Source organism: Pogoniulus pusillus, chromosome 31, assembly GCF_015220805.1.
Source record: "Pogoniulus pusillus isolate bPogPus1 chromosome 31, bPogPus1.pri, whole genome shotgun sequence".
Lineage (NCBI taxonomy): Eukaryota > Metazoa > Chordata > Aves > Piciformes > Lybiidae > Pogoniulus > Pogoniulus pusillus.
The window spans coordinates 16,030,767-16,043,562 of record NC_087294.1 but is presented as its reverse complement, the minus strand read 5'-3'; positions in this window follow the sequence as shown (position 1 = coordinate 16,043,562).

Below are 12,796 nucleotides of genomic sequence, written 5' to 3'. Positions count from 1 at the left end.
TTCCTGGGTGTGTGGGGAAGATTTTGGGACGGGGTCAGAGATAAGGTTTCTGATTTCCCTCACTCAACATGATACTTCTTTGAAGCCCCAGGCTGTTTTGCCTGACAAATCCTTGTGGTAGTGTAGTTCCTGTGCCTTTACCTTGTGAATTATTACATAACTGAAAGTTCAGTTTGTGAATTATTTGCTTGGCGTGATGCAGACATGAACATTCCCCAGGGCCAGCAGAGAAGTGGAAATGCACCCCACGTGCAGCCCCAGAGGGTCCTCTGGGCAGCTGCTTCTGCTGATGGGAGTCTGGCAGATGCTCCTTCTGCACCTGCTGCTCTGCTGCTGCTCAGGGAAGTTGCTGCTCTCACATCATCTGCTTCTGATCTGCGTGCAACATCTGCCCAAAGCCCAAGGACACATGCAAACTTTTCTGCAGGGAGAGGGGAGCAAAGGCCTCTTCTTTCACTTGAGAACTGGCTCTGTGCACAGGAACTCTCCAGTGCCATTCTCTGTACCACCGTAAGCAGATCCTATGCAAGAGATGAATTCTGGACTGGTATCAAGGCCTCATTCGTTGGCTGCTGATGGCTTCTGAATTAGGTCCATCAAAAGGAAGTGGCTTAGATTCAACTGCCTGTGATGAGTGAAGACGTATCCCAGACAGCTTGTGTGCTGTTCTTGTCTGAGCCAGAAGGGCTTCTCTGGAGAAAGGTAAGAAACGAGGTAGGAGACACAGCCTGAAAATAGCACAACTGAACAGCCAACGTTTCAGAACCACAACAAAACTGGTTGCTCTTCACCACAGATAACTGCAGTTGCCCTCATGGAGTTGGCTTTTTTCCCCCTTTCTGTTCTTGCTGCTTCCTAGAAGGGCATAGGCAGAAACTCAGAGCTCTTGCTCAGTCTTGCCTCTTGCAAGCTGTGTATGCACCATCCTGGTGCTGATGGCAGAGCATCCAGTCCCTGTAGCCACAGCAATGTGTGTGCTCCCTGAGGAGGAGAGTCACTCAAATCAGCTCAGGCAGAAGCAGGGAAGCATCACCTTTAGAAGGACCTATGAAGGTGCTGAACAATCAATTATTCTGAAAGCCAACGATGAAGGTTCCTGTGTGTTGGTGCAGGCAGCTGTCACTGTCTCGTGTCAAAGCTGAGCAGAGAGGCTCAGCTCCACACTTGCCATCACAAGCCAGAGAAGAAGGTGCTAAAGCACTGATGAACTGGGGACTGAGCTGTTAGAAGGTAGCAAAGGGCAAAAGGATTTGGGGGTCCTGGTGGATGGGAGGTTGAGCATGAGCCAGCAGTGTGCTCTGGGGGCCAGGAGGGCAATGCCATTCTGGTGCAGGTTAGAAGAGCTGTGGGTCGAGAGAGGTTCTGCTGCCCCTCTGCTCTGCTCTGCTCTGCTCTGCTCTGCTGAGGCCACATCTGGAGTCCTGTGTCCAGTTCTGGGACCCCAGTTCAAGAGGGACACAGAACTGCCTGAGAGAGTCCAGCACAGAGCCACAGAGATGCTGAAGGGAATGGAACAGCTCTGCTAGGAGGAGAGGCTGAGGGAGCTGAGGCTGTGCTGCTGGGAGTGGAAGAGGTAGAGAGGGGACCTCAGCAATGGTTCTAAAGATGTGCAGATGAGTGGCAGGAGGCTGGAGCCAGGCTCTGTTGGGTGATGCCAGTGCCAGCACAAGGGGCAATGGTGGAAGCTGAAGCAGAGGAAGTTTAATGGAAACATGAGGAGGAATTTTTCCCTGTGAGGGTGACAGAAGAGTGGAAGAGGCTGCCCAGGGGGGTTGTGGAGTCTCCCTCTCTGAAGCTATTCCAGAGCTGCCTGGATGTGTTCTATGTGATCTCCTCTGGGTGCTGCTGCTGTGGCAGGGGGGTTGGACTGGATGAGCTTTGGAGCTCCCTTCGAGCCCCTGACACTCTGTGAGCCTGTGCTCTACCAGTGGAAAACACCCTTCATAGAGTACTTGTTCAGGGCTATTTTCTTTGTGATTAAAACTCCTCCCAGAAGGCAGTAGGGGAATGCCTTCCACCAACAGAGCAGCTAGGGAAAGGAAATCATTCTTTGCAATCCACACCCCAGAAATTGCCATGCTATGAGTAGCTGCACATTCCAGTGTGTGCCACAAGAGTGTTGTGGGCTGGGGAAAGATTCAGGATAAAGTCATTTTTCCCTCAAAGTTATTGAAGCCAGAGTTGCAGCTGATTCTGCATAGGCACTTGGAAGGCAGAGAGCAGAGCTTTCTGTTTGGCATGCCCTGGATAATGGCTATGCTCTGTTTAAATAGCAAACCTGTGGTCTCCTAACTGCTTGCTGAGAGGAAGTCTGCAGTAGGTATTTAAAGCACAGAAGACTCCTGGGAACAGCATGGGCTGCATTTGTTTGAACTATAGGATGGTTGTTGTGGTACTAATTTTAAAGCTAAGTAGAAATGAGATGAAGGCTGTGGGGTGGATCTGCTCTCAGCATCACCAAACAGCTGTCAGTAAAACAGGCAGCCAGGGGACTGTGTACAGTGCTGTGTACACACAGCCCCTGTGCTCCTGTACACCAGCAGCCATTCTGTGCAAGTGAGTGTCTGAAAGCCTGACTCTCCCAGTCGCTTCCACGGAAAGCCTGATGTGTTTTGCAGCAATCAAACGCTGGGCATTAAACCACTGCCACCATAAAGCAGTGCTTGGCACTGCACAGGCACATATATCTGCCATTAAACTATGACAGAAAAGAGCACAGATCTGGAGTTGTGAAACTTCACAAGCCCTCTCCTCCTGTGCAGCAGCTTTTCTCTTCCGCTGTCAGAGCAGAACGGCAGCGCTCTGTGGATGGGAGCAGCTCTGTGTCTGCTCTGGAATGTTCTCTCTGGCCCCTCTTTTTCTCCTGTGTGTACAGACACAGAATTAGAGATTCATAGAATCAAGCAGGTTGGAAGACAGCTCCAAGCTCAGCCAGCCCAACCTAGCACCCAGCCCTGGCCAATCAACCAGACCATGGCACTAAGTGCCTCATGCAGCCTCCTCTTAAACACCCCCAGGCACAGAGACTCCACCACCTCCTTGGGCAGCCCATTCCAATGCCAATCACTCTCTCTGCCAACAACTTCCTCCTAACATCCAGTCTAGACCTGCCCTGGCACAACTTGAGGCTGTGTCCCCTTCTTCTGTTGCTGGGTGCCTGGCAGCAGAGCCCAGCCCCAGCTGGCTACAGCCTCCCTGCAGGGAGCTGCAGGCAGCAATGAGCTCTGCCCTGAGCCTCCTCTGCTGCAGGCTGCACACCCCCAGCTCCCTCAGCCTCTCCTCACAGGGCTGTGCTCCAGGCCCTTCCCCAGCCTTGCTGCCCTGCTCTCAACACCTTCCAGCACCTCAACATTTCTCTGGAATGGAGGGGCCCAGAACTGGACACAGCACTGAAGGGGTGGCCTGAGCAGTGCTGAGCACAGGGGCAGCAGAACCTCCCTTGTCCTGCTGCCTCCTCTTCAGCTCCTCTCAGCCACTCTGTCCCCAGCCTGTGGCACTGCCTGGGGCTGCTGTGGCCCGAGGGCAGTCCTACAGGGGCTTAGAGGTTACAGTGTCCCTTTGCGTGGAGCCAAGTCTGAGTAAACTCAAACAAATAATCCTGTCTGGGCTCTGCTTCTCACCTCCTACCTTTGCAGGAAGAGGTGTCATGCATCATGTCACCAGACACTGCCTTGAAATGCCCTTTGGCATTTCCAAGTGTGCTAAACTCCCTCTGCAGATGCGTTGCAGCCTTTAACGTAGTTACTGTGGGAGATACACAAGGCTTTTGTGCTCGGTCCTAGCCTCATTTCTGGCTGGCCTAAAGAGCAGCACTGTGGAAAGGAACATCATGCAAGCAAGCCTGAAAACAGCATTCCAAGCCTCAATCTCTCCAAAAATACCTCTGCAGCAGCTTAGCAAGAGTGAGAGTTAAAATAATGAGCAAAGAGGAGAGTAAATTAAAAAAAAGTTTGCTTTGTTTCCCAGACAATTAGGAGAAGTAGCAGCAGCGTTTATTTGTTTTTCAAGGGGAGATTTCAGGCAGTATCTGGAGCCCAGACACCCTCATCCAGTGACCCACATAAACCTCACTCCTCCCCGTCCGCTGGCTCCGCACGGGGATCCCCGCCCAGCGCCACAGACAGCTCCTCTTCTGCTCTGTCCGGGCCTCCGAGCGTGTCTCTGCAGGAGCTGTTTGTGAAGCAGGAGGAGCAGGAAGAGGAGGCTAAACTGTCTGTCCTGCGAGGTGAGAGGACACCCCAAGTATGGATGCGCCTCCTTCTGCCCGAGAGGGAGAAATAACTGCAGGGTCGGGTTCTGAGCAGCAGAAGAGCAGAGAATTTTAAACAGCAGGGATGTTTTCAATCAGCTCTGTAGATGCTTGGCTCAGAGCCCTGCTCAGATCAGTCTGCACACTGCGCAACTCCGGCTCCTCAACACATGTCGGCAACCTGAGCAACCTTCCCGGTGCCGGAACAACATCTGCTGCTCCCTCCTCATCTTACTGCTTGCACCAGGACTCTCCTTTGCCTTCAGATACCAGGCCAGAAAGGGGGCTGAGGGGCAGAGTAAGAGGCAGCCAGAGGTGCCTGATCTGGTGCAGGAGCTCCTGAGGCTTCAACAGATGCACACATTTCCAGGAGCAGATTCTCTCTTTCGCCCCTGTTCCGCTGCCTCCCTTTACCCATGCTGGAGCAGGACAAGACTCTTGGTTTTTAGGAGCTCCAACAAACCAGGGAGCTTGTATTGCTGCTCTTGCTCCTGCAGCTCCTGCTCTGCATGCAGAAAATCTTTGCTTCATCTAAGCTAAGGCTGAGGTCTTGTCATGATAGCATACTTCAGATAGAACACAATAAAACCTCCATAGCTTCCTTTATCTGTCTGTGCTGTCCCTGGACAATGAGGACATCCCACACTGAGCCCAGCTCAGTTCCTGGAATCACAGAATGGCTTGAGCTTGTGAATCCCCAAAGACCAGCGAGCTCCAGCGCCCCCACCATGGGAAGGCACACTGGGTTGCTCAAAGCCACATCCAGACTGGTCTTCAATACTTGAGGGAGAGGCACCCACAGCCTCCCTGAGAAACCTGTTCCAGTGCCTCACCACCCTCACAGCAAAGAACTTCTGAACCTCTGACCCAAATCTGCCCTGCTCTAGTTTCAAATGTCATTCTCCTGAGCACCACCCGGCAGTAAGGGTGCAGAGAGCATCATTTGCTTTTCAGCTGGAGGGAGACAATGGCAGCACACAGGCAGTCAGCCACAGCCCGGAGGCAGCCACCCTGCCACACACATCATTGCCTGGCCACAGGCACGCCGCGTTTGAGAGGCAATGGAGAGCGCACAGCGGCTTTGAGGGACATGAGGCTGACCTGAGGCACTCGGCTATGGAAATGATAGAGCAGCTCGGTAGGACCTGCCAGCTGCTGTACAGAAAATCCAGGGTGCCCCCCTTCCACGGGGAGGGAGATGTGCACAGGCTTGGCAGGCATCCTCACTTCCACGTGCAGGAGGCAGGGAGCTGAGTCTGAAGATAGTCCCTGACTATCTGGGAGACTGATAGCTGCTAACTGCTGCAAATTTGTCAGCTGAGGGACTGCTTTTTTGGTGGCATCTTCAAACAACAATAAATGTGCAGGAGGCTTTCCCCACTCCTGGCTGTTGCTGTTCATTGCACAGCCAGAGATTTCAGGGCATTTGCTTTCCGAGGTTCTCACCTGTCCCTGTGCATCCTTCCCATGGTGACCCACAACACCTTCAGCTTCAGGCTGTGTCCCCTCGTTCTGCTGCTGACTGCCTGGGGGAAGAGACCAACCCCATCTGGCTACAACCTCCGTTCAGGTAGTTCCGAGAGCCCCAGGATGATGTTTTCTCTTCAAAGGCAGTGCTGCAAGGGCTGCAGAGATAACATTTTGCACAGGGGCTGGGCATGGGAGAGAGAGCAGGTGGGACAGGCTCAACTTTCTGAGCCAAGTCCATAACCATTGGTGTGTTCAGCTTGGGTCCTTGTGTCAGAAAAGGCAAGTGCCCCAGTGGGTCAGGGGAAAGGTCCACCCAGTGGCAGCAGCAGCAGTAGAGGGTGCTGGTTAAGGGAGAAGCTGAGAGCCTCTCCAACCTCGGTCACCTGTCCACATGGAACCAACTTGGCAGCCACAGAAGTAATTTAATGGCTCCTAAAAGCTTGTGATATCAGAGGACCTTCAGATCAGAGCACTGCTGCTGAAGCATGGTATTGCTCACTCGCTGCTGCTCTACCCACACTGCAAACCCCCTGCAGGGTGCTGACCCTGAGGTTTCCCCTGTGTAGACCAGTTTGAGAGCTAATGCTCAGCCCTTGCCTGTCCTGGCTTCCTTAGAGCAGGTGGCACTTTGCTTCCCTATTGATTGTCATGAGTTAGAGACTGCAGGAATGACAGAAGGTAAAATGCAATTCATTTGTTCTTATCATTGCTGCTTCTCAGACAGCTGCTGTTTGAAATTGTTTGTCCTGCTGAAGTCGTAGCTGGTCAGGAGTTCTTGGACAAACTGTTTTTGTCAGATGTGTATGAATGGAAGTCTGCTGTCAGCTTGTGGACTGGGATGAGCTCTGGTAGGCACCAGGACTGGGACACCTGTTTGAATGTTAGGTCAGTCACAGAATCATAGAATCAGGCAGGGTTGGAAGGGAGCACAAGGATCAGGCAGTTCCAACCCCCTGCCATGGACAGGGACACCCTACCCTAGAGCAGGCTGCACACAGCCTCAGCCAGCCTGGCCTCAAACACCTCCAGCCATGGGGCCTCAAGCACCTCCCTGGGCAACCCATTCCAGCCTCTCACCACTCTCACGCACAACAACTTCCTCCCCACCTCCAGCTTTGCTCCATTCCCCCCAGTCCTGGCACTCCCTGAGAGCCTAAAAAGTCCCTCCCCAGCTTTTTTGTAGCCCTCTTCAGATGCTGGCAGGCCACAAGAAGGTTACCTGGGACCACAAGAAGGTTACCTGGGAGCCTCCTCTGCTCCAGCCTGCACAGCCCCAACTCTTTCAGTCTGTGCTCACAGCAGAGCTGCTGCAGCCTCTGAGCATCCTCCTGGCCCTGCTCTGGACACACTCCAGCATCTCCACATCCCTCTTGTCCCAGGGGCTCCAAAACTGGATGCAGGACCCCAGGTGGGCTCTCAGCAGAGTGGAGTAGAACATCAGTTGGCTTGTGAATGCAGGCATGTGCCCATGCAGTAAATGACTGTCAGGGCAAGAGATGTGCAGGCTTTCAATGCGGAATGGTAGACAAAAAAATCAGATAAAGTTATCATAAGCTCATCAATTGATTAATAAATGCCTCAAATAAACTTTCCATGAGTAGCAAAGCAGCTACCTGGCTTCTGCTTTGTGAAAGAGAGTGTTTATGAGTTAAGGAAAATAGGATGAGGAAAGAACAAATATTATGTGATCAAATAGTAATTTCTGTTCAGGAGTTTGCTGTTCCTTGCCACTGTTGAAGTTCTGGAATATTTGACCTTCAATAAATATTTCTATTCCTGCATGGTCTTCTGGCACAGTCCCAGTTCCAAGGCAAAGGCTTCTTCTGCAGGGCTCGCTGAAAGAGCAGCCCGGAGGAGCCTGGCACCATTTCTCTGATCCTCAATCGTGCAGCAGTACACATTCACACAGCAGCTCAAGAGGCTTTTTCACCAGTCGCCTGTGAAGAGACTGCTCTGAATCTGTGCTTTGCATATTTCCTTCAGAACTAAACAAACAAGAAAGCAGCCAACAAACAAACAGGAGACCAGAGAAGTGCTCACCAAATGCCTGCAATTTGCATCCTGCTGCCATGAACTCAGGTAACCTTCTGGAAGATCCATTTTTAAGGACTGGCTTTATCTGGCCTCTTCCTAGAAGTTAGAACTTGGCAGCATTGCTTTTGATCCCAGGCTCACAGGATGTCAGGGGTTGGAAGGGACCCAAAGAGCTCACCCAGTCCAACCCTCTGCCAGAGCAGGGCTACACAATCTAGCTCAGGGCACACAGGAACACATCCAGACAGGCCTGGAAAGGCTCCACACAAGGAGACTCCACAGCCTCTCTGGGCAGCCTGTGCCAGGGCTCTGGGACCCTTCCAGGCAAGAAGTTGCCCCTGGTGCTGAGCTGGAACCTGCTGTGCTGCAGCTTCCATCCATTGCTGCTTGTCCTATGCCAGGGAGCAGTGAGCAGAGCCTGTCCCCCCCTCCTGACCCCCAGCCCTCAGATAGTCATAAACATTAAATCCCCTCTCAGCCCTCTCCTCTCCAGACTAAGCAGCCCCAGGGCCCTCAGCCTCTCCTCACCAGGCACTGCTCCAGTCCCCTCAGCATCCTCATAGCCCTTCTGTGGACACTCTCCAGCAGATCCCTGTCCCTCTGAAACTGGAGAGCCCAAAACTGAAGGCAGTACTCAAGAAGAGGTCTCAGCAGGGCAGAGTAGTGGAGAAGGAGAACCTCCCTTGATCTGCTGGACACACTCTGCTGAATGCACCCCAAGATCACATTGCTGTGCTGTAGCTAATGGGATAGTTGATGCTTCGTGTAAAGCAGAGAAGCTTTACCTGTGAGAAAGCTGAGCACAGACAGCTGGCATCTGCAGACCTGGGAAATGAGCATCATGTTTGTGCTCATTTAAAAACAACCAAACACATCCACTGTCAGCACCAACAAAACAGCCCAAAAAATCCAACCCAGACAAACAGAACCACACCAAAAAAGCTAGAACCATGTCTCCACCACCTCCCTGGGCAGCCCATTCCAATGCCAATCACTCTCTCTGCCAACAGCTTCCTCCTAACAGCCAGCCACAACCTGCCCTGGCACAGCTTGAGTCAGTGTCCCCTTCTTCTGTCCCTGTCTGTCTGGTAGCAGAGCCCAACCCCACCTGGCTACAGCCTCCCTGCAGGCAGCTGCAGGCAGCAATGAGCTCTGCCCTGAGCCTCCTCTGCTGCAGGCTGCACACCCCCAGCTCCCTCAGCCTCTCCTCACAGGGCTGTGCTCCAGGCCCCTCCCCAGCCTTGCTGCCCTTCTCTCAACACCTTCCAGCACCTCAACATCTCTCTGCAATGGAGGAGCCCAGAACTGGACACAGCACTCAAAGGGTGGCCTGAGCAGTGCTGAGCACAGAAGCAGAAGAACCTCCCTTGTCCTGCTGCCCACACTGCTCCTGAGCCAGCCTAGGCTGCCATTGGCTGGAAAAGACTCCTAGGACCCCTGAGCCCAACCATTCTCTCACTCCTGCACTGTACACCAGTGAGAAAGGAGGCTGCTAGAGCTTCAGGAAACCGTAGCACAGGTCACTCCCAGAGGGGCATGTGCCAGGGCACCCTGCAAAGAGGTAAGCAGGAGGGGTCTGTGTGGTAGGTGGTTCCTCCTGGGGGCTCAGCTCAGCCTGTGGCTGGGTGCAGGTGATGCATCAGCACATTATTTCTGTCTTCTCTTTCAGTTAGGCATAATCACAGAGTGTGCCCCAAACACTCTAGGTCTGATTTGTGAACCGAACTTGTTTCTCTGTGCTTGTTCTGATACTTCCCATGCTTTTACAGTTACCCTTCACATTGTGGCAAACCCTCATCAAATGTGAATGTAATTACCATTAGGAGGATAAACAATTTCTGAGTCAAAGTCAAAGGTCTCATTTTCCTAAGCAGTTGCTAGGGGAAGAGATTATTTTAAGCTCTGAAACATTTTCCAGTTTCCTGGTCCTGTACTTTTCTCCACGTATGTAAATGTTAAACAAGTACAAATTAATTCTTTGATGGCCTCTCCTAGCAAAGAGTAAATCTGTTAAAGCTTATGTGGAAGGAACAGTGGTCTCCATGCAAACCATTAACATTAAAGGCCTCTCCTCATTTTATCTGATGTTTGCTTCCAGCTCTCTGAATTATACAAGCAAAACTGTCAGTCCTCCTTCCCTTCCCCTGCATAAGGTATAAGGAAGAAAGGGACCTGGGCAGGCTGGACAGATGGACACAGTCCAGTGCCAGGAGTCTGAACAAGTCCAAGGCCCAAGTTCTGTACTTTGGCCACAACAACCCCAGGCAGTGCCACAGGTTGGGGACAGAGTGGCAGAGAGCAGCCAGGCAGAGAGGGAGCTGGGGGTGCTGGGAGAGAGGAGCTGCAGAGGAGGCAGCAGTGCCCAGGTGGGCAGCAGAGCCAATGGCATCCTGGGCTGGCTCAGGAGCAGTGTGGGCAGCAGGACAAGGGAGGTTCTGCTGCCCCTGTGCTCAGCACTGCTCAGGCCACACCTTGAGTGCTGTGTCCAGTTCTGGGCTCCTCCATTGCAGAGAGATGTTGAGGTGCTGGAAGGTGTTGAGAGAAGGGCAGCAAGGCTGGGGAGGGGCCTGGAGCACAGCCCTGTGAGGAGAGGCTGAGGGAGCTGGGGGTGTGCAGCCTGCAGCAGAGGAGGCTCCGTTAGTGCTACTGCATTGTCTGCCTGAAAGGTCAGTGAAAGAAAGGCAAGAAAGGAAAGGAGTTCTGCCATGCTGATTAATTCCAGTTACCCCCCACACCATCCATCATGCTGCTGGTACTGTGGGCAGCACAATGTCACAGATTCACAGAGTCACAGCCACAGCCAGGCTGGCACAGTCCCTCAGGAGCACCAAGTCCAGCCCAGAACCCTGCTCTGCAGGATTCACCTTCAACCACAGCCCCAAGCAACCACATCCAAACCACCCTGAAACACAGCCAGGCTGGAGGACTCCACCACCTCCCTGGGCAGCTCATTCCACTCTCTGACCACTCTCCCCATCAAAAACCTTACCCTAATGTCCAATCTAACCCTCCCCAGGCTCAGCTTGAGGCCATTCCCCCTTGTTCTGGCTCCAGTTCCCTGTGAGCAGAGCCCAGCAGCAGCCTCTGCACAGTGTCCCTTCAGGTAGCTGCAGCCAGCAATGAGCTCTGCCCTCAGCCTCCTCTGTTCCACACTGCCCAGCCCCAGCTCCCTCACTCGCCTCATCAGATTTACTCTCCAGGCCCTTCACACCCCCCTTGCCCTCCTCTGCACTGGCTCCAGCACCTCCACAGCTCTCCTGCACTGAAGTTTTTCAGTCTTACTCATAAAATCTTTTTTTATCCTCAGTGAGGTGAAGAGCAGCAGTAGCTGTTGGGAAGTGCTGCAAGGAACGTGCTGGAGGGCTTCACCAGGGGTGAAATTTGCTCACTGAGGTAGGAAACTGGATTCTGGAACCATCTTCACAGTTTTTGTCTTCCAAGCACTGTGCAAAAGAGATACAGCCTGGATAACAACATGCTACCAGACAATGAGTCATTTGCTTCAAATGCACATCACGACAGCTCTTTTTATCCCACTGGAGACCCAAAGCACCAATTCCCCCCTACTCCCCCTCACAATCTCTTGCCTCTGCCACCCAGGCCAATTATTCATGGAGAGACATTCAAAAATACACTGTGAAGGATTGTCCAAACATCCAGCCAGGACAGCATAAAAAAGTCACCCACCAGGGCAAGGCAACTTGGCCTCGCTTTGATCAAGGAACATGTGGTAGAAACTTAAAGGAGGGAGATAGGAAATCAGAGAGCTGGAGGGATTGTGCTGGGCTGCTTCTCCTCTTCTTGTGTGCCACAGGCTCTGCTCGAGGCAGGATTCCTAGGAAAATTAGACTGCTGTAATATTTATAACTGCCTGAAACAGATGTGGGATCCACTTCTCCCTGTTCCCACCCCTGCAGCCGGAGCCTGCGTGCTCAGCCCCCACTCAGCTCTTGCTGAGGGAGCGGTCAGAGCCCTGCACAGCCTCTGGGCCAGGAGACGCTCACGAGGAAGCATCACAGAATCATATCCTAGAATCAGGCAGGTTGGAAGAGAGCTCCAGGCTCAGACAGCCCAACCTAGCACCCAGCCCTGGCCAATCAACCAGACCATGGCACTAAGTGCCCCAGCCAGGCTTGGCTTCACTCCAGGGACAGCGACTCCACCACCTCCCTGGGCAGCCCATTCCAATGCCAATCACTCTATGAAGGCATCCCTTTGCTAGGGCAAAGGCCCTGTGAAGCTGAAGGACTTGATCATGTGTGTGCAAAGCGTGAACTGTTCCCAAACACTCATGAGTGCAGGGAAAAGATATTTAAGCTCAAACTATTTAAAAGTGAAAAAGAGAATTTGAAGGTAAAAATATCTGTTGGCTTTAGGCTGCCAACACTTCTTTCTGCTTCAAGGGTCCTTCACTGCAAAACAGCCACACAAAGAGGCTGTGAGTGGATTTAATCTCAACAGCTTTACCTCTCTAAATTCTTTAAGTTAGGTTTGTTCAAGAAGTAAGGACAGAAAGAGTTTTGTGGAGGAAGTGACTCCTGTTATGCTGCCAGGTAGTGATAGGGGAATAGAACAAAGCTGGAAATGAGGAGATTCAGCCTGAATGTTAGGAAGATGTTCAGCATGAGGGTGGTGAGAGCCTGGCAGGGGCTGCCCAGGGGGGTGGTGGAAGCCTCATCCCTGGAGGTGTTTCAGGCCAGGCTGGATGAGGCTGTGGGCAGGCTGCTCTAGTGTGAGGTGTCCCTGGGCATCCAACCCTGACTGACTCTATGTTTCTTTACATACAAGAGGAGCAACCAAATATCACAATTTGCCAGAGTGCTTTGGAAATTTTCTTCTGAGCTGCCTCTTTAGACTCCTGTGCCTCAGGGAATGCATTCAGCAGAGATGTAGAAGCAGGCAAATAGTGTTTGGAGATGCCCCCTGGGTACACTTCCATGCCCAAAGGTTCCTTCCTCCACCACTGGCATTGGGCACAATGGCTTTAAGAGGCTGCCTCTTGTGTGACCAGTTGCATCAAGCTTTTCCAACAGCAGCAAACAT